The sequence below is a fragment of the Pongo pygmaeus genome, chromosome 7 (genome assembly GCF_028885625.2).
Source record: "Pongo pygmaeus isolate AG05252 chromosome 7, NHGRI_mPonPyg2-v2.0_pri, whole genome shotgun sequence".
Lineage (NCBI taxonomy): Eukaryota > Metazoa > Chordata > Mammalia > Primates > Hominidae > Pongo > Pongo pygmaeus.
Window position 1 is genome coordinate 147,931,027 of NC_072380.2, and position 21,519 is coordinate 147,952,545.

Sequence of the window (21,519 nt, forward strand, 5' to 3'; positions counted from 1 at the left end):
GAGTAAATTTAGAAGGATCCCTGAACTTGGTTGGAAGATCTGTGGACAGATTTGTCTCTGTCACTCTTTGACTATATTACTGGAACTTCATGTCGTTTTCCTTATTGGTTAAGTGGAGATTGTGTCAAAGTTGTGGTGAGGCATACAGGAGATAAGGCATGTGAAACTCTTATAATCTCTACAGCTCTATTCCCAGGTGTGGGGTTGGTATGATGGGTTGATCTTTGTATTCAATAGTGATTCCTGGTTATGCTGAGTAAAATAAGCCAGACATAAATGAATACACATTGAGGCCAGGTACAGTGGCTCACACCTGTAATCTCAGCACTTTGGGAGGCTGAGGCAGGCAGATCACTTGAGGTTAGGAGTTTGAGACCAGCCTGGCTAACATGGTGAAACCCCGTCTCTACTAAAAATACAGAAATTAGCCGGGCATGGTGGTACACACATGTAGTCCCAGCTACTCAAGAGGCTGAGGCATGAGAATCGTTTCAATCAGAGAGGCAGAGGTTACAGTGAGCCCAGATCGTGCCACTGCACTCCAGCCTGGGACACAGAGCAATACTCCATCTCAAAAAAAAAAAAAAAAAAAAAGGATGTAAAAGAATACACATTGGATACATATGATTCCACTTATATAAGGCTCCTAGAGTAGTTGATCTAGTTTGGATATTTGTTCCCACCCAAATCTCATGTTGAATTGTAATCTCTAATGCTGGAGGTAGAACCTAGTGGGAGGTGTTTGGGTCATGGGGACTGATCCCTCATGGCTCGGTGCTGTCTTTGTGATAGTGAGTTCTCACGAGATCCGATTATTTAAAACTGTTTGGCAGCTCCCCCTCCCCACTCTCTCTCGGTCTTGCTTTTGCCACATGATGTGCTTGTTCCCCCTTTGCCTTTTGCCATGATTGAAATCTCCTTGAGGCTTCACCAGAAGCCAAGCAAATGCCAGCACCATGCTTCCTGTAAAGTCTGCAGAACTGTAAGCGAATGAAACTTCTTTTCTTTAAAAATTACGGGAGTCTCAGGTATTCCTTTATAGCAATGAAAGAACAGCTGAATACAATAGTCAAATTCATAGCGACAGAAAATAGAATTGTGTTACTAGGTGCTGGGGGTAGGGGAAATGGGAAGTGAGTGTTTAAAGGGAACAGAACTTCAGTTTGAGAAGATGAAAATGTTATGGAAATGTGTGGTGATGAGAGTTGCATAACATTGTAAAAGTACTTGATGCCACTGAATTGTACACTTAGAAATGGTTTAAATAGTTAAAATTTATGTTATATACACATTACTACGGTAAAAATTAAATTGAAAAACTGAGTTGTTTTTTCAAAAGGATTTGTGTATTTGGTCTTATAAAATAGACTTGTTAATTCAACTTTTCATTTAAAAAATTAGGGTATAAAAATGAAGAAGCCACATGACTGGCCTAAGGACATACATGCTAGGTGGGACCATAATGAGAACAGGACCCTGCTTATGTGAATTCCAGCTTGCTGCTTTTCCTCTTGTCCCATGTGGATCCTCCTTAGTGAGTGGGGGCCGATCTCCAGAGAAGCTGCCTGGGAAGGTGCCGGGATACCATTTCCACTAAAGAGGAACCAAAGACAAATAAAAGGAATATTCACAAAGACCGAAACCAAGTCAGTATGGCCTTTTGGGCATCAATGTACTTGCTCAACTAGTAAGATGCATTTGTTTTGTTTCATGTGGCTGCATCTGCACAAGGATGTTTGGATCAGATGAGTGACGGCCGGGTGGGGCACAGCAGTCCCACAACAGCATGTCTGCCCACTGTGGTGTTGCTTTGGGCTTGGCACCCAAATGTTTATAGAGCGAATGCATAAATAAACCACATTGAATGGAAAGAGCTGGAGTCACATCTAGCATTGACTGTAAGGTTTGCTGCTTAATACCTGAGTCCTGGGTTGAAATCACTTACCCTTCCTGAGACTCAGTTTTCTCCTTTATAAAATGGGGATAAAAATGTGCTTACCTCACAGGTTCATTGCAAGGAAGAAGTACAGAATGAGATCATTTTACAATAACTTATTTATTGATATGCAATTAGCAGTAACAAGTATTAAGCATGGGTTCTCTACTCAAGACTCTTCTCTGTTCAACATGGAGTCAAAGATCCAGGTCTTCAAGGAGCATCCAGGCTAATCAGGGATCTGCACTCACTATTGAGAGCTAACAACATTTGAGGATGATAAAAGGCCACATTTGCCCACGGCTGTCCAAGATGGTGCAGAAAACACAGGACTGGGTTCTGGTTCTGTCTTTGGCTTTGTGATTTCTTAATTGTCAAGGGGGCATGATGTTCCTTTCTTCCCTCAGCCTGGCCCTCAGAATTGCTGGGATTTTCACAGGAGATAAAATCTACAAGATGGTTTTGTGTAGGGTAAAGCACGGTGAGGTGTAAGTTGTCTTCATGTCAGGTGCTGGGTGAGGAGGTCAGGCCACACCCAGTGTCTTTTGCGCCTTGTTTTTTATGTTTGCAACGGTAGATGGGGGTCCATTCACTGAGCGGCTGGGGACCCGGGTGATACTGTTCCTCATGAGCTGATGTCCCTGGAATAGCAGTGTTTTCGAACTTCTCAGGAGAAAAGCTCTGGCTGCTTGCAAGACAAGTCTATAATTATAGTTTTTGATTTAGAAAGTAGAATAATGCAAGCTTAAAGTGGCGGGTGATGTGGGTTGGCACACCTTGGTTTCTTTCCCAGAAAGTCCTCAGCTAGGTACAACACACCTTTGATGAATGTACAGTAGTTTTTTCTTTACCTGATTTCGAAGATCTCATTAATGCATTCAGAATATTAATTAATTCTATTTTCAGCTGTGGAGCATGAACTTGAAGCTGAAACTTTTCTGGCTGTTTCCCACCCCAAGTGACTTTTTTTTATCAGCCATCCTCAGCTTGGGTGCTATTAACACAGCAAGGCAATGACAATAGGAGGAAAAAGAACTCGCTGGGATTGAGGACCTACTATGCATGTGGTGCTCTGTTAATGTTATTTAGACTCTCAGACACCCCAGAAAGTTGCTTTTAATACCACTGATTTAAATCGGGTAGCCAGAACTCAGGGCAGCGAGGTGACTTGACTAAGATCATGTGGACAGTCAGAGCTGGCCTGAGAGCCAGGTTCTGCTGGACACAAGGCCTGTGCCCTTTCCATTGCATCACACAGCCTCTGCAGCTGGCATGGGTGGATGGGTGGGGGAGGGAGTGGAGAGGATATGTACCATGGGATGATCGAAATGAATGGCTGGCAACAGAGACAAAGTAGAAAAGCACCCCAGACGGTCTGGGTTCAGCTGCTTAAAATAGGCAAAGAAATTCTTTGGCTAATGCATAATCACCACAGGGATTAATGCAGTTCTGCTCCTTGGGGTTAATTTATACTTCATGAGCACTATTAGATGAGATTTCTAAAATGTATAATAGCACAAAGCTCGTTAAGGACTTTCATAAAAGCCTGGTATGGAGAGAAGAAAGGGAGCTTGGTGCCATGACACTGGCCCAGAATAACCCAGGCAAAGCTGCCTTTGGAGGCAGGTAAAGAAGTTGGCTTTGGACCTGCAAGGCTGTGTCCCCAGCTCTTTCTGCCAGCAGAGACTCCACTCCTCCTGGGTCTTTTTAGCATTGAAGGGAAGCAGCAGGGGTGGAGAGCAAGGAGGTTGGGTTCTCATCAAATCCCAGAATAGAGGATCTAGGAGGGACTTGGGGATCATCTTGCCCACCCTTTTCTGCCACTCATTAATGGACAAGTGGAGAAACTAGGCCCCTGGGAGGTGAAAGCTCACTGTCGAGTGCCTTCTTCCTTCTCCTTTCTGGATACAACTGAGCACCCTTCAGTTCTGTCAAATCATCCCTTGCTCCCACCCACTCCCCTTAATCAGTGCTGATCCTCAGGTGTGACTCGCTCAAGGAAGGTGCCACTCATTCATTTGTTCATTCACCTATTCCTTCATTCATTCAGGATGAGCGTACTTACCGCCTTATTACTGAGCGTTGTGTTCAGTTTTGAAAAACATAGTTGAACATAACACTCATTTGCCCTGAGAGAACTCAGTCTAGTGTGCAAAGCAAAGTTACAAACAATGATTTCTAAGTTTTCTTCTGGCCCTTTCTATTCAGTGAATGTCTGCTGCATAATTAAAGTATCTCCTAATTAGTTGCCTTCTCCAGTCTGTCTCTGTCTCTCACTTCAGGAAACGAGCTGTCAGATTAATCTTCTAGAAAAGAGCTCTGATTCACTCAAAATCCTCAGTGGTTTCCCATTGCCTATGACAAAATCCAAACTCCTGCACCCCTTTGGATCTCAAATCCATCACATCCTGGACAACATGGAATTCTTGGTTGGCCCCAGAGCATGCCCCATGCCATGGGTTCTTGTTGGTCGATGAGCTTTTGTCTCTCCAGGCCGCAGTTTATCCACATGGCTGGCTTCTTTCCCTGTCCACCATGCAACTCGGACCCACATTTTTTAAACTTTAATTTTAGGTTCAGGGCTACATGAGCAGAGTTGTTATATAGGTAAATTCGTGTCATGGGGGTTTGGTGTACAGATTATTTTATCACTCAGGTATTAAGCCTCGTACCCATGAGTTATTTTTTCTGATCCTCTTCCCCCTTCCCACCCTCTACCCTCTGATAGGCCCCTGTATGTGTTGTTCCCCTCTATGTGTCTATGTGTTCTTACTTCTCATCATTTCGCTCCCATTTATGAGTGAGAACATGTGGTATTTGGTTTTCTGTTCCTGTGTCAGTTTGCTAAGGGTAATAGCCTCTAGCTCCATCCATGTTCCTGCAGAAGACATGATCTCATTCTTTTTTATGGCTGCATAGTATTCCATGATGTATATGTATCACATTTCCTTTATCCAGTGGCATTTAGGTTGATTCCATGTCTTTGCTATTGTGGATAGTGCTGCCATGAACACATGTGTGCATGTGTCTTTATAATAGAATTTATATTCCTCTGGTTTTTACCCAGTAATGGGATTGCCAGGTTGAATGGTAGTTCTGTTTTTAGCTCTTGGAGGAACCACCACACTGTCCTCTCCTCTATGAAGACTTTTCTGAACATTTTCAAGAGGGGAGATCCCTCACAGCTCTGAACTCTTCTCTGAAATCTGCTCAGCTTTTGGTTTTATAATCCTAGAATTCTTAGCTCATACTTAAGCCCTACATACCTTGGTTTCCTCATCTGTAAGATGGGAAACTAATAATGCCCTTGCCACCTGTGAGGACTGACTATAGGTGTGCCAGATATAGCAGCTCATCTGACTCAGCAAGCATTAGTTACTGGAGTAATTATTCCTGCTGTTGCTATGGAGCTTTCTGATTAGCGTCACATCCATTTATTGTTACACTTTGCAGCACCCGTAGGCTGCTCCTTCCATGTAAGCGAGACCTGGTATCTGGCTGTTAAATGATACCAGGGTCATTTAAGATGCTCATCCATTGACTGAAGAAAAGTGCACTGGTTGATGACTGTGATATCCTGGGTGCTGAGGACCCAGAGGGGAAGGAGGCACAGGCTTGCCCTCCAGCAGCTCATAGTCTGGTGGGAAGATAAACACGAAGCACAAAATAGGATGCACTGGGATGGAGTCAGGGAAGGGACAGGATGGTGAGGGCCCTGGGAGCTTGAGCCGGGGACTCATTCTGCTTGGGAATAATGACAGTTACAACTAACCTAATGAGAAGGTAAATGGTGGCTTTTTGTTACCTAAATTTTGGCCAAACCTCCAGGGTTGAGAACAAGTGGTATTAAGTGGTTGCAGATCCTAAAAATTGATGATGGATAATTTATGAACTTACTAAGGTGTGGCCCCCAAATCAGTCCAAAAACCCTAACTCATCACTTCCCTCAAGGGTAGGACAGAGTCACTGAGAAGTTGATCAGTAGAGGGAGGAAGGTGAAGGCTCTCTTTAGGGAGAATGTCACGTGCTGGCGATTCCTGTGTCCTCACCAGGCTTTCCCCCACATTATGCCTGGTGAGGGAGGAAGGGCTCCCTGAGCACCCTGTGGAGAGCCCTGCCTCTGGCACTTGGAGGTAGGCGTGGTGCCTGGGAATAGAATGAGGGACATGTGGAGGATGCAGGGCAAGGGAGCCAGCTATGGGCCCAGGCATGTCCTGGGATGGTCCCCTGGAAGCTAGGGGATGAAGACAGCAGAAACCATGAGTGAGAAGTGGCATCACCCAAGCTATGGGACTGCAGTCAGGGGTCCCCAGTGTATGCATCTCCAAGCAGCTCACAAAAGAGCTCCATGAGGGAAGGGGTGAGCATTTAGACACCTGTCCCACCCATAGCACATCAGTGCTGGATGGCAACTAGAGTCAAAGAGGACATTTTATGCCCCTTATCTCTCCTCCCAGTAGTCTCCCTCCGTCTTCCCATCCAGGCCTGGAGGATCCAGCAGCCTCCAGGGTACAGGAGGAAGAGAGGAGAGATAGTGACAGAGCTGGCACTGCTCTTTTCCCAGAACAGGTGTCTCAGCCGAGGACAGGTGGATATTTGGGAAGAGATGTTTTAAATAGGATGAGGCTTTCAGGCTTTGATGTTAGACTGGACTGGACATTTTAAAAGCTACAACATGAAATGATTTGTTAGTACCTTAGGACTGTCTGAGAGTCAGAGTCCTTTCCTCCCCAAAACCAAGGAGTGAGTCAACCCCACAGGGACGAAAGGCAGAGGTGGGAAGAACAAAGCTGCCTTCTACATGTGCCCTGCTGAGACTGGCTCTCTTGGCCACAGTTACACCCTCTTAGCGGGCACCTCTGATGCCACCCGCCGGGCTGGACATTCATCTGCAGCAGTTCACTTGATCTGCACACAACCTTGCGAGAACAGTCTAACAATCCAAATCTTCACATAACGGAGGAGGATAAAAGCCCAGAAAGGTTAAGTAACTTGCCCAAAGAGACACAGCAAGGAAGTGATAAAGCTGAGTCTTGAAGGCAGGGATGACTCCCATGCTCTGTTGTATACACAGTGAGGAGGCAGAGGAGCAGACAGCACCCAGGGAAAAGCCACCCCTTCCCCAGGCTCAAAAGATAACTTAGTTTTGACACAGGACATCGGAATAAAAAAATGATTCCAAAGTGTTGAGCCAGAGACCAGTCCCTAAACTCTTGGAGCAAATGGAGAAAAGAAAGGGATCCACCCTGAGTGGGCACTCAGGCACCCCCTGCGATGGGCTGCAACTGTGCAGCCTTCACTTGCTGTGAGCTTGCAGAATCTTGACCTCGTGTCCAGGAGGAATGCCACAGTTACCACTGATGGGGAAATTGATGGTAGCTGGAACCTGCTCTACAGAGCAGCTTTCTCAGCTGCAGCACCTTGGTCAGAGCTGAGGACAAAGCAAGACTGGGAGGAGGTTGCTAGAAGTTGCTGGTGTCCCTGGGAAAGGGAAGGGCTCATGGCTGGGCTATGAATCAGAGGTGCTTACTGCTGGGGCTGTCCATGGCATCAGCCACAGGGAAGCAAATACAGAGTTGTCAGGGGAGAACTCGGTGGGTGGGGGCAGGGTCCATCCTGCAGCAATTGCCTTGGAGACTTTTTCCATCTCCAGGGCTGGGAGAGGGGAGGAAGCAGCATTTGAGGTTTGAGGGGCTTTCACATGGGCCCAGCTCCCTGTTTATTTACCGTCACTCTGGGCGGTCAAATTGTACCATTCCATTTTGGCAGAAGAGAAAAGGGGACCTTAGGAAGGGTAAAAAGCACACCCAAGGTGACACAGGTATTCAGAAACACAGCCCAGATTTGAACTCTGGTCTGTCTGACTCCAAAGCTGGTGTCCCACCATTCAGGGAGAGGAAAGAGGGCCTTTGTGGCTAGCTCAAACTGCCCCAATACCAGCGAATTTAACGGCAGGGTTGCTTCAGCAAAATAGTGACTCAGAAGATGGGAGAGAGATGGGTGGGCCCCGTAGACCAGCCTGACTCCTGGGAGCTCTGCCCTCCTTCTTTTGTCTTCTAACCTGGGAGGTGAAGTAACCTAAGGTCACAGGGCAATGAAGAGGCCAAGCTGCAATGGGAGGGTCTCTGACTGACCTTTATTTACCCGTAAAGTGAGAATGATAATCCCCTCTCCCTTAAGATCAAATGTGGAAGCAGAAGTGAGCCATGCCTTAGAATGGTGGAGAGAGATGGATGCAGAGATTTGCATGTGTTTGGAAGGAGGGTGGGGGCCCTTGGCCTTGAGGTCTGCAGGGTCTCTGCTCAGAGGAAAGACAGCAGCACCTCCTCCCCTGGAGTCCTTTTCTCTTCAACGCAGTGAGCTTGGCTTGGCGGAGGATTGGGGAGAGCAATTTCCAGGGATTTTCTAGCACTTCACTGAAGTGCTTTTAGGCAAAGCAGCAGCTGTTCACACTGATACTGTAAGCATTGGAGAACCCAAGTGTCAAAGCCCAAGAGAGCAGAGACAGAAGAAAAAGTGCTGGAGAAAGATGCAGCTGAGCAATTCAGTCATTTCAGAGCCACTGAGTCAAGCACTGCAGTTTGAGGTGGCTGGAAAGTGAGGCTTCAGGGGGCACAGGCAGGGTGGGGTGCAGGGAGAAGTTACCTGACTTGGGGAACTGCAGCTGTCAACACACATGTGTTGTGAGCTAAGCCCTGGAGGATAGGAGATGGAAAGGATGTGAGCGTAGCCCTTGAAGAGCCCTTAGATGAGTTAGGGAGTCAGAGAAATGAACAGAACATTACAATACAGAGTAATAAGTAGGGGAACACAGGGAGTGCGGGTGCTCAGGGGAAGTGCAATTAAAATAGAAGAATGCAAATAGTCCTCAGCCCGGGCTGCATATTAAAATCACTCGGGGAGATTTAAAAAGATACTGTTGTCCAGGTCCCGTCCCAGACCAATTAATTCAATATCTCTGGTGGTGGGACCTGAGTGTCAGTATTTTTTTTTTAAAGCTCCCCACAAGATTTTGTTTTGCAGCAAAGATTGAGAGGACGATATTGGGCTGAGGGATGTGGGAATGATTCTTAGAAAAGGCAGAGCTTCGAATGGTCTTTGGCAGAGGGGAGGAGGAAGATGAGGCTATCTGTGTGAAGGGCTTTCTTGGAGGAAGGGTCAGAAGAGTGCAGAACCCGCCAGAGGAAAGGCCGGCAGCTCTGAGTGACCAAGGGCAGACTCTGGTGTGAGGCGTGGTCTGAGGAAGGGGTAAGTGGGAGCTGGAGACTGCATCAGGAACAGCCGCCTGTGTTCAGCCAGTTGAGGGCTTTCTGAAAGCTATGAGTTTCAGATGCACTGTATTTTTCATTTTTGAGATGGAGTCTTGCTCTGTTGCCCAGGCTGGAGTGCAGTGGCACCATCTTGGCTCACTGCAACCTACACCTCTCAGATTTAAGCCATCCTCCCACCTCAGCCTCCTCAGTAGCTGGGACTACAGGCACATACCCTCATGGCCATTTATAAAATAAAAGAAAAAAAATTTTTTTTTTTTGTTTTTTTAGAGACAGGGTTTCACTATATTGCCCAGGCTGGCTTGAATTCTCAGGCTCAAGTGATCTGTCCGCATCAGCCTCACAAAGTCCTGGGATTACAGGCATGAGCTACCATGCCCAGCCTTGCATTTTAAGCTAGGGATGACATCATTAGGCTTGTGATATTTTTTTCAACTTCTATTATGTATTCGGAGGTACATATGCAGGTTTGTTGCATGGTATATTGTGTGATGCTGAAGTTTGGGGTGCAATTGAACCTGTCATCCACTAAGTGAGCATAGTACTCAATAGGTAGACTTTCAGCCCTTGCGCTCTCTCTCCCTTTCTTCTTTTGGAGTCTGCATTGTCTGTAGTTCCCATCTTTATGCCCATATGTACTTATTGTTTAGTTCCCACTTAAAATATGGGTTAATTTGGTTTTCTCTTTCTACATTAGTTTGCTTAGGATAATGGCCTCCAGCTGCATCCATGTTGCTGCAAAGAACATGATTTCATTCTTTTTATGGTTGCATACTACTCCACAGTGTATATGTACCACATTTTCTTCATACAGTCCACTGTTGATGGGCACATAGGTTGGTTCCATGTCTTTGCTATTGTGAATAGTGCTGTGATGAACATACCGGTGTATGTGTGCTTTTGGAAGAATGATTTATTTTCCTTTTGGTAGATACCTAGTAATGAAATTACTGGGTCAAATGGTAATTCCATTCTTAGTTCTTTAAGAAATCCCCAAACTGCTCTCCACAGTGGCTGAGCTAATTTTCATTCCCATCAACAGTGTAATAAGTGTTCTCTTTTCTTCACAGCCCTGCCAACATGTTGCTTTTTGACTTTAATAATAGCCAGTCTGACTGGTATGAGATGGTATCTCATTGTGGTTTTGATTTGCATTTCTCTGATTATCAGTGGCAATGAGCATGTTTTCCATATGCTTTTTGACTGCTTGTATACGTCAACTGCATCTCTGATCCACGTGGTCTTCCTTCTGTCACTGGAGCTGAAGGTGAAGCCCTGTCTTAGGCTTGTGGCAGAGAGAAATAATATTATTATGCAATGGCCCTTGAATGGCTTCTGTTTAGAAGTGGCACATGTCACCTCCACTCATACACCATTGGCCAAAAGTCACCCAGCCAAGCCTGGCATTAATGTGACAGGAAGTGTAATTTTATCTCAGAGAGGTGCAGCAAATATTCGAAACAAAGAAAATCTACTAGGAGGTGCAGGAGAGAGAGGGAAGACTCTATATGGACCACAAGCTTTGTGAACTCAGTGGCTGATGATGCTATACCTTTATACTGGACTCAGCTCCCGCAAGGGCTAAGACAATTTCTCTTTGCATCCATGGTACTATGAACAGCAGAAGCTCTCCATGTTGCATAGGGCAGCTCTGCTTCAGCCTGTGTTGGCCGGAAAGCTCTGCCTCATGGGTCTCCCATCTTGCCCCAGGACCAGCAGGCTAGCTGGTGCATGCCCCTCTCATGGCAAATGGTAAAACTACAAGAAGGCAAGCAGCAACATGTGAGGCCTCTTGGGGCTTAGGCTCAAGACTATGATTTTGTCATGTTTGCAATTGACCAAATCAAGTTATATGGTGAAGCCCAAAGTCAAGAGGCGGGGAGTACAGTTTTCCCACAATGAGGCCATGCAAGATGAGGCTGTGTGTGTCATGCTGATGGTGAAAACTAGGGCCAAAGATTCGGCGTCCTCCAAGTTCTCATGTATCTTCCAGACACAATAGGTCTTTAAATGTGGAAACATAGTTCCATCTACGCTTAGCTTCTTTGTTCCCTTTAGTCATTTCTTATCACAAAGGTAGCTTGGAGCTCTGGGTGAGGAAATGAAAGTTCCAGGAGAATAAAATAGGCTTCTTACATCCCACAGGGTTATAGGAAGAACCAAGTGAGGAGATTGTTATATAAGTATTTGGTAAATTATGCTGGTCTATGCATATGTTATAGTTTCTCATGGCGTGGAATATAGTATTGTATCCTGTATTTTATTAGTATCATATCATGGAATATAGTATTCATATATTTTATCAGTATCATATCAGAGCACCCTCTGGTCATATGATCCTACATGTTCACACCTTTCTGGACCTAATATCCAGATGTGACCTCATCTGTGTGGCATTACCCCTCTTGTTATGAATACAATATGCCCAGAAATTATATTCCATTATGTACACTCATGTCCCACTTCTAGCAGTGTGGTGCTGCCGAGAAATGCAGACATGCTGGAGGAAATGAGCAGGATGAACAAGAGGCCCAGGCAGTGCCACCAAAAGTGAGAGGAGGAAAGAACTAGGGGAACAGTAAAGGAATGGGTGGTACAGAGCCACAGGCCTGAAATGAAAATCAAAGCCCAGTCTTGCCCAGATGCAGATAGAGGCATCATCTTAAATGGGAATGGCACTGAACACTCTAGAGACTGAGGTACTATACTTTGCAAATTTCAATGTGTTTCACATATATGGCCTTACTGATTAGTAAGTTACCAGGAATTATAGTCAGAAAGGATCGGAACATTTTTCAATGGAAGGTAGGCAAGTTTGGGACCCAGGCCGGAAGCATGAGGGATGCTTTACAGGGTACCTCTGTCTTAGGCCAGGGTTTATACTGAAGGCCCTTAAAATCCCTCTTGATTGGAGTTCACTGATTATGTTAGCTTCTGGCACATCATCTAGAAGCCCCATCATGTTCTCCAAAGGCAGAACTGTGTTATTAGTCAAAACTGTGATATTAGGAAAAGCTTCAGGAAACTTGGGCTGTAGTCCCAACTCTGCCCATCATTTTCTGTGTGACACTGAGCAAATAGTTTAATCTCTCAGATTCATCTTTATGACCTCTAGCATGAAGGGACTATGAGAGACCTGGAGGGGTGCCATGCAGATCCTCCTTCAAGGCAAAACTAGCTGCTCAGGACCAAAGCGTGATCAGAAGTTGGCCAGATTACATTAAGAAGACAGCCTCCAGCTGTCAGCTCATTCAGGATCAGCTTCATTCTAAGTCACATCCTCCAGCGGGGGCAGCCACATCTTGTGAGAAATTGAGGCATGATATAAAGTCCTGGTCACTTGGGCCTGACACTGGACAACTCTAATGGGCAGCTTCTTCCAGAGCTCCGTGCTGTCTTGGCTGAGGCTTTGTCAAGCTTGTCTTGCAGTTCACCTTCTCCTTTTGCCTAGTCTTGCTTCCTCCCTTTCCTTTCACAGTGCAAATTCCCACTAAATGTCTCGCACCCCAATCTCCATCTCAGCATTTGCATCTGCAATACTGAATCTGTGACAGAAGCTAAGATGGGGTTTTGGAGCTGGGTCATTCACTTCCTAGCTGACCGTGTGAACCCCATTGCTGGCAGTGGCAGAGCGCAGACAGTATATCCACTTCCCATCACTGTTGTCACAAACTGCAGCTTGAAACAACACAACCTTTCTATCTCACTGTTTCTGTAGGTCAGAAGTGCAGTGTGGCTCTCTGGACCTTGGACTAAACCAAGGCCTCAGCAGGTTACCTTCCTTTCTAGAGGTTTTAGGGAGAATCTGTTTCCTTTTCATACAGGTTGTTGGCAAAATTCAGTTCCTTGCAGTTGTAGGACCAAGGTTCCTCTTTTCCTATAGGTTGTAAACTGAGGGCTGTTCTTGGCTTATAGAAGCTCCCAAATTTTTATTTTGCCCGTAACCCTCTTCCCCCATCTTCAAAGCCAGCAGCAGCAGTTGGAGTCCTTCTCACACAAGAAAATCTCTCCAGCCTCTTCTTTCACCTCTGCATGCCTCTGACTCTCTTGCCTTCCTTTTCCACAGGTAAGGACTCATGTGATTCAGTTGGTTACTGGGATAACCCAGGATGGTCTCTGCATCTCAAGGTCCTAACCTTAATCACAGATGGTGGGGGTATCAGTGATGGGAACAGAGACACCATGTAGCATTTATGGCAAGCTCCAAAGGGAGAATCGGCGCAGCCTGGAAATGGGGAGAAAGGCCAGGCCACCCCCAGCAGGGAATGCTTCAGTGATGGGAACAGACACCATGTAGCATTTATGGCAAGCTCCAAAGGGAGAATCAGCACAGCCTGGAAATGGGGAGAAAGGCCAGGCCATCCCCAGCAGGGAATGCTTCACTTTATGAAAACAATGCCTGTCATGCTTCTGGGCCCTGTGAGAGAGAAATCATCTCCCCATGAGACATCAAGCTGCCAAATAACCAGAACTGGGTATCACGAGCCGGGTCCTAGGCGACTCACTGAGTTATAGCATTGGGTGCACCCAGTTTTACTCTGCAGTGAGTCAGAATTTGTCCATCTGGGACTGAGCCTGAGTAGAGGCAGAAGGACAGGTAAGGAACATGAGTGGGTCATGCAGAAACCCACAGCCCTGTTATTGTGCCATCAGCTCCCGCCACTCAGCCCATGCCTCTGGCTGTTTGGGACAGTGCCCTATAACCAGCTGAAGGAAGAGGAAAAAGCCTGAGATTGGTCTTGGTATTGGTTGTGACTCCTTAGATCACCTCCTTAGATGTGACTGCAAACTGGAATTGATAGCCTCACTCAGGGGTGGCCTTGAAAGAGAGTGGTGAGAGACAATTACCCCAAAGGGCTGAAGTTCAGGTACGGCCTCTGGTCATCCACATTGCATGAGAGGAGAAGTGGCCTGAGGCTATGCATTAGTCCGTTTTCATGCTGCTGATAAAAACATACCCAAGACTGGTGATTTATAAAAAGAGGTTTAATGAACTCACAGTTCCACATGGCTAGGGAGGCCTCACAATCATGGCAGAAGGTGAAAGTCACATCTTACACGGTGGCAGACAAGAAAGAATGAGAGCCAAGCAAAAGGGAAAACCCCTTATAAAACCTTCAGATCTCATGAGACTTATTCACTACCATGAGAACAGTACAGGGGCATCTGCCCCCATGATTCAATTGTCTCCCACCTGGTCCCTCCCACAACACATGGGAATTACTGGAGCTACAATTCCAGATAAGATTTGGGTGGGGACACAGCCAAACCATATCAGATTAGATGTATAGAGATTTATGGGCAATGGCAAATGGCCTGGGTGGAGGTCTGGAAGGAGAGCAATTAGAAAACCAGAGCAACAGAGTCTCAGGGGGAGGCAGGTGGGTGGGTAGAGGGAGTGGGCTCAGTCTTTGAAGATCTTTGTCTTACAGTCTAATGCCCATCGGAAAGCACACACCATCAAACAACAAGGAGACGCAATGATCCCCCCATTTGACAGTGGCCTGTATCTGTCATTGTCACCCCAGCCTGGGAGGATGGGGATATGAACAAAGTGGCTGTAGTGCCTGAGAAGAATGCTCCACATGGAGAAGTGGACCTGAGAGGTGCAAGGAGGGGCCTGGGGCAGACACGGAGATGACCTCAGATCCTCCTTCAAGAGAGGATTTGATGCCCAGCTGGGGCAGTGAGGTCAGCAGGCAGCCTCCAGCCATCAGCCCCTCCAGGATCTGTCTCAACTGCAGAGAGCTGCCTCACCCAAGGTCCTGCCCTTCCTGGGGGAGCCCGCATCCGTGGCTGCGTGAGGCAGGGGTATAACGGTCCAGCCAGTTTGGCTAGATGCAGGGTGTTTCGGTTGAGCCATACTCTAGAACTCCCCCCATGATTGGCAAGACTTTGACCAGCTGGCATCACAGCTTGGCTCCTCTTTCTGCCCGATCCTGCTTCCTCTGTCTTCTGTCCCAAGTGATGATTCCTGTTATGTAGCCTACATCACAAACCTCGTTTCTTGAGAAATCGATATTGAGATACATGAATAGATAGATGTGGCTATAGGCAGATAGAGATAGAACCGAAGTGATAAAAGGTAAGTGGAAAAATGTTTTTCAATACCACAAACTTTCCCCTTTTCAAGGATACTTGCTAACAAGGGATCTAATCCCCTGCAGGCATCTGAGCCTGTGGCTAGAGTCACCCAACTCACTTGGCTCTGGACCCAAACATGCTAAAAAGATGACTTCCTCTGACTCCAAGGAAGTGGGAGCTTCTTTTGTGAGCATCCATGAAGAAGTCAGGCAGCTTTTCTTTTTCCAGGCCCTGTCTTCCAGAGGGTGTGGTCCCCTGTACTCTGAGGACCTCCAGGGCAGCAGGGAAGCCGTTGAGCTCATTTAATAGATGAAAAAACTCTAGTTTCTTGTGCAGAGTCTTCAGTGACTTTTATATTTGGGAACCTTCCTGAGGGCTGTCCGGTCAGGTCCTTCATGAGCACCACTCCTGGGGGGCCCTTGTTTAAACCTTTTCCCTTTGGAAAGATTTTCATTCTGGCACAAGTGAGTTGGTCATGGAACACCTGGGACATAGAGAAATAAACATGAGCAGCGAGTTTACCAGATCTGGGCTGAGCCACAGCCCTTTCACTTACTGTATAACTTTGGTCAGTCCCTTGACTTCTTTAACCTTCAAGTTTTTCTTTTCTGCAGTGGGGTTGCTAATAACCCCCACTCTGCAGAGTGGCTGTGAGGGCCAGATTCAATGCTGACTGCATGGCCCTGTGCTAGGAGCTTGGGCTGCCGTCCTATCCAGACAAACTGGGTGTCCTGCACACAGCTCCTTGTCTACTTCTTGCTTTAGCTTCAGTGACGGTGGACAGTTCTGGCTTTCAAACTTATCTCGTTTTGACAGCCTGTAAGCGCAGGACATTAACACCCCAGGGATGAGGGTTCTGCCACCAATGGTACAAAAAATACTGGTGGGTTAAAACTCCCACCCCACTCCTCTCCTACAGAGGACAGCTCTGGAAAGCATCTGACACATCGAATTGAGCTCCTGTTTGCCACAACCACAACCTTGAAATGCATCCTGATGTTGGCTTTTCATTTGTACCTGATCCCACACTCCTCCTTTCCAGAATCACCTCCTAAGTAAACTACCTTCACCTGTGTCTTTGTCTCAGGCTCTTTTTGTCTCAGCCATGTTAAGATGGCCCCAGGCAACACCCAGACATTGACCTTGAGGAGCTCATGGCATGGTGGTGGGGTCAGATGAGTGTAGTGGTAAATCCAACACAGTGATGCACAGCTAGTGATGGGCAAAGCAAAAACGACTTTGGGCAAGTAAAGGAGAGGTGCCTGGATCTATCTTGTGTTATGCAAGACTTCCTGGAGGAAGTGGTGTTTAAGTTGAGACCTGGAAATTGGGAAGATTCTGGCCAAGTGAAGAGCATGGGTGTAAGTATAAGGTGATAGCAAAGGGTGGAAGGATTAAAGGCTATCCAGCGAGAGGGCAGAGGGTACTCCAAGGAAGCCTGGAGACAGGGTGGCACTGATGAGGACTTGCAAAGAGTTACATGAGCCTGGACTCTACAGTGAGAGGGTACAAGTGGATCTGCTTGGGGACACTGCTATAGAGGCTGGCAGTGGCTCTCACACATGGCTTTTTTTGGGCCACTGCATCCTGAACACCATAGGACAGTACTGAAGGGGTTATTACTATGGATTCAAACTCTGTTAAAGATATGTGAATTTCAGGTGACTAACACAGGGCCTGCACAGACATTGCCTTAGTAATATAAAATGTATTTATCATTCATTCACCTTGAGGTCCTTTCCCCTGTTGCCTTTGCCTATAGTCCCTCATCCTCCCCTACAATTTTGCCTTCACTCTCAATCTGTTTTTTCTGCTGTATGGGAATATCCAACTGCTTCTAAGTTCTTAGTACACACACAAAAAAATCATCTCACCCAAAGAGAGAGTCTGTAGATTCTGCCAGCTGGTCCCTGGCTCCTTCAAAGGCAGGTAGGGATTGGTGGAGGAAAGGAAGGTCTGTCTGCCGACAGGTGGATGACATTTTATGGGGATAATAGGACAACTTTTATCAAGCAGCCATGATGGGTCCTAACAATGTTTGGGTGTGGATATTTGAGTGAGGCCCTGGGCATATGAGAAAATCCCCAGGGGGAGTTTCTTTCTTAACGTGTGTGATGTGCTTCTGAGGCTGGAGCCAGGAAGAATAATAGCACTGAGAAGAGATCCACTGGCTTCCCTAGACTGCCAAGAGGCTAATGAAAAAACAAAGATGAAGAACCCTGCCTTGAGCCACCTTTGGGTGCGCAATCCTGGCTCAGTGTCTGCCTTCGAGTGGGGATGTCATTTACAATTAACTGGCAGGAAAGGGAAGGGGTGCATGTATTTAATGACCTACCATGGCCAAGGTCTTTTGTTACTATGAGAATAATGATGATGTGAATATTGTTAGCCCCATTGAACAGATAAGAACATTGAGGGCCAAAGTGAAATGTTGAATAAAGTGGTCAAAGACAAACTAGAAAATCACCAGATTTTCACCAGATTTTGGAAAATCTGGTGATTTTCCAGTTGCCAAGACAAGATTTGTATTCAAGCTGGTCTGATAATCCCCTTCTCAATATACCTTCCTCCCTTCTCTGGAAGGGTCAAATTAAGTCAAGACTTAACATTTCTCTATCCTGTCTTAAAAATAAATCAGGGCCAGGCATGGTGGCTCACGCCTGTAATCCTAGCACTTTGGGAGGCTCAGGCGGGTGGATCACTTGAGGCCAGGCGTTTGAGACCAGCCTGGACAACATGGTGAAACATCATCTCTACTAAAAATACAAAAATTAGCTGGGCATGGTGGCACACACCTGTAATCCCAGCTACTTGGGAGGATGAGGCACAAGAATTGCTTGAACCCAGGAGGCAGAAGTTGCAGTGAGCTGAGATCATGTCACTGCACTCCAGCCTGGGTGACACAGCAAGATTTTGTCTCTAAATCAATCAATCAATCAATCAATCAATCAATCAATCAATCAGACCCCTGTGCTCATTTTTAGGTTTCCTTCCCTCTCTTGCTTTTTCTCAACTTTGACCCCAAGCAGCAAACAAAGATGCAAAGCAGCCCTGGGAATCTGGCACTGCAGCTGCATCCATGGATCCCAAGTGGCCCTAGATGCCCAAACTGAAATTATGCAATGACTTCTTTAGCTCTGCATCCTTCGAATCAGCTGCATCCTTCGAATCTCAACCAAGTTAAAGCTTATTTTCAGAGAAGAGGAGTAAGAGGATTTTATAACCTTACAATGATCAAATACTCAAATAACCATTGCAATCACATGACAGTTAAAAGTATGAAACCTAGAGTCAGCTTTCCTGGCTTCAAATGCTTGTTACTCCTCTCAATAGCTGTGTGACCTTGGGCAAGTTTCTTAACTGCTCTGTGCCTCAGTTTGGTCATCTATTAAATGGGGATAATATAGTTCTTGCCTTCTAGAGTTGTGAGAATTAATTAAAGGCATAAAGCACTAAGAATAGAACCTGGAATAGGGTTAAACACAGAATATATATTAGCTTATTTTCTCCTCCTCCTCCTCCTCATCCTCCTCCCTCTCTTCCTCTTTCTCATCATCATCATTGCATCATCCTATCCCATACCTCTCTACTCCCTAGACAGAGGCATCTTATTGGAAAGGTACACTTGTTCCAAGCTCCCAGGACTCCCTGTGCTTAATGTTTCTAGGCTCTTTTCACACTGAATTTCAGCTGTCTGCCTAGTTTCCTCCTCTTCTGAAAAGTGTGCTCCTTGAAGACTGGAGATATTGTCTAAATTGGGGTTCTTATCCTGGATCTTTTGAATTCAGGGCTTTTATTAACTTGGATGGGAAACTTACATCTTTATTTTCATAACCACTTTTATGTCAGTGGTTCTCAAATGCTCAGAATTACATCAAAGGCTTCCTCAAACACACTCTGGTGGGTCTCCACTAGGGTGAATAACCATCCTGGTTTGCCTGAGTCTAAGGTGTTCCTAGGATGTGGGATTTTTCCGTGCTAAAATTAGGAGAATCCCAGGCTAATCAGGATGAGTTAGTCACCCTACCTCTAATCCCAGAGTCTCTGATTCAGTCTGAGGTGGGGTTTGAGAACTTGGATTTGGAATGGTTCCTATATGATACCAATGTTGGGATCACAGTCTGAGGACTCTGCACCAAATTTTATATACTACTATTATAAATGGAGCAATACACTGCAATATTTTCTTTTTTTTGAGACAGTGTCTCACTCTGTTGCCCAGGCTGGAGTGCAGTGGCGTAATCTCGGCTCTCTGCAACCTCCACTTCCCAGGCTCAAGGGACTCTCCTGCCTCAGCCTCCCGAGTTGCTGGGATTACAGGCGCATGCCACTACCACCCGGCTAATTTTTGTATTTCTAGTAGCGATGGGGTTTTCCCACATCAGCCAGGCTGGTCTTGAACTCCTGACCTCAAATGATCCACCTCCCTCGGCCTCCCAAAGCATTGGGATTACAGGCATGAGCCACCGTGCCCAGGCCACACTGCAATATTATTAGTAGTACCTGTGGCTTTACCACAACCAAAAATTGTATATATTTTCTTTTCTTTTCTTTTTTTTGAGATAGAGTCTTGCTCTGTCTCCCAGGCTGGAGTGCAGTGGCATGATCTTGGCACACTGCAACCTCTGCTTCCCAGGTTCAAGCCATTCTTGTGCCTCAGCCACTTGAGTAACTGGGATTACAGGTGCATGCCACCACACCTGGTTAATTTTTATATTTTTAGTAGAGACAGGGTTTCGCTATGTTGCCCAGGCTGGTCTCGAACTCCTGGCCTCAAGTGATTGGCTCACCTGGGCCTCTCAAAGTGCTGGGATTATAGGCATGAGCCACTACATCTGGGCAAAAATTGTATATATTTTCTTATCACATTATAGTTGTTACAGATAGCTCAAAATATCATTTACATTCATTATGTTGAAATTATAGTTGTTGTGAGATAGCTTGCTCAATTTATTATTTAATGAGTTAAATAAAGATGCACATATATTACTATACTACCACTTCCATTTTTAATATTTTGATAGCTACATTTTAACATAATTGATTTCCTTTATAATCTTAAATTTATTTTTTAAAAATATTGTTCTGAGAAAGGGTCTGTAGAATTCCATAGACTGCCAAAGAGGTTGATGGAACAAAAAGATTAAGAATCTTTGCTCAGGGCCAACTCTGTGCTCTGGCAGCAGGCATAGGGACTAACATGCAGTAGGAACTCAATAAAAGTTTGATGAGTGAATGAGACATCTTCTGGGATGGTTGTCTCTTCATTAATACACAAAATATTTATGGAGCACTTAATAAGTGTTAGGCATATAACCATGAATAAGCAGGCCCACTTCCTGCTCCTCAAGCATTTATAATCCACCCAGGAACATCTATAGAGAAGCAACCAGATGACACGAAGCCCGGAGGCCATGCAGTGCCAATTTCTTTTCTGAAGTTTTCGTAATTTCAAATGCCTTCCTCACACTCCACTTCCACACCCTCATTCTGCCCTCCACGCTCTGCCAGCATAATCTTTCTAAGACACACATGGAGTCCTTTCACATCTAACCTTAATGCCATCTGGTGGCTCTCCCAGTCCAGGGGAGAAAGCACATACTTGATGGCAGGGTCACCTGGCCTCCCTGTCTGTCTCCTTCTCCCACCCTCACCCCGTCTCGAGCTTCTGGTGGTTCAAGACATCAAGTTATTCCTATCTCCAAGCCTTTTCTTAGGCAGTGCCCTCTGCCAGGAGTGGCCTCTCAATTTCTTACTCTGTTTTACCAGACTAACCCCTACCTATCTTTCAAGACTCAGGGCAAGTTACCCTTTTCTACTTGTCTACTGATTCTACTAATCCCAGCTACTCAAGTGGCTACCCATTTGCTTTTCTCATGCTCCCTCCCACCACGGTGGAACTGACCCCTCATGGGGTCATGGCCTGTCATGGTATTCCTTCTGTGCCTCCTTCTTCTTCTGACACAGCCCAGCCACCCTTCATGGCACAGAATATCCTTCCTATCTCCCCTGCGGTGCACTGCCCATCACCGGGTGGGTGATACTAAGTTGGAACTTGCAGCATATTTCCTGACACCCAAAGAGGTTTGCAAATATTACGATAATCATTATTATATCCATTCTTTCTCTACATTTCCCCCATAAGAGACAACAATTCTGGCAAGTAACCATCCTTGACAGTCATTTTGCCATGCCCTTTGCCCAATCCAGAACCTTGGATGGCATCTA